We start from the raw sequence: 1,065 nt of genomic DNA, 5'->3' as shown, positions 1-1,065 counted from the left end.
GTTGAGGATTTTCTGCAGCAAAGGGAAAATCTTTGATTGGAATAAACTGAGAAACAATACTTTCTGAATTGGAAACCTGCAGCGAATGTTTTTATGTTGAGGACTTTCTGTGGGGAAGGGAAAACCTTTGATTGGAATAAACTGAGAAACAACACTTTCTGAATTGGAAACCTGCAGCGAATGTTTTTATGTTGAGGACTTTCTGTGGGGAAGGGAAAACCTTTGATTGGAATAAACTGAGAAACAACACTTTCTGAATTGGAAACCTGCAGCGAATGTTTTTATGTTGAGGACTTTCTGTGGGGAAGGGAAAACCTTTGATTGGAATAAACTGAGAAACAACACTTTCTGAATTGGAAACCTGCAGCGAATGTTTTTATGTTGAGGACTTTCTGTGGGGAAGGGAAAACCTTTGATTGGAATAAACTGAGAAACAACACTTTCTGAATTGGAAACCTGCAGCGAATGTTTTTATGTTGAGGACTTTCTGTGGGGAAGGGAAAACCTTTGATTGGAATAAACTGAGAAACAACACTTTCTGAATTGGAAACCTGCAGCGAATGTTTTTTTATGTTGAACAGGCTGATCTAAGTCTCTTTACAGTTTATATATGAAAGCTGTATTTTAATGTTATAACTGTTCTTAGAGTGTTTTATTTTAATTGTTCACTACTTCTCTTGTAATCTATTTATTTCATTTCTTCACTGGGCTAATTTCCCTGTTGGAACCCTCGGGCTTATAGCATCCTGCTTTTCCAACTATGGTTGTAGCTTAGGTAATAATAATAATAATAATAATAATAATAATAATAATAATAATAATAATAATAATAATAATAATAATAATAATAATAATGAAGCTTCGGCTAGACTAAATAAAAGGCATATTTGCAGTGGATAGGAAAAGAGCATTGAAAATATAATAGATACTTCGTAATCTCACAAGGATCAGGGCATTTTTTTTACAAACTTGCGAAACACAAATAAGAATATTTAAGCAACAACTCCATTCTGATTCTGATGCTCTATTTTTTCTGTATTCTAACACCATACTATAATGAAACAG

Source organism: Palaemon carinicauda, chromosome 4 (genome assembly GCF_036898095.1).
Source record: "Palaemon carinicauda isolate YSFRI2023 chromosome 4, ASM3689809v2, whole genome shotgun sequence".
NCBI lineage: Eukaryota > Metazoa > Arthropoda > Malacostraca > Decapoda > Palaemonidae > Palaemon > Palaemon carinicauda.
Note: the sequence above shows the minus strand (reverse complement) of the source record.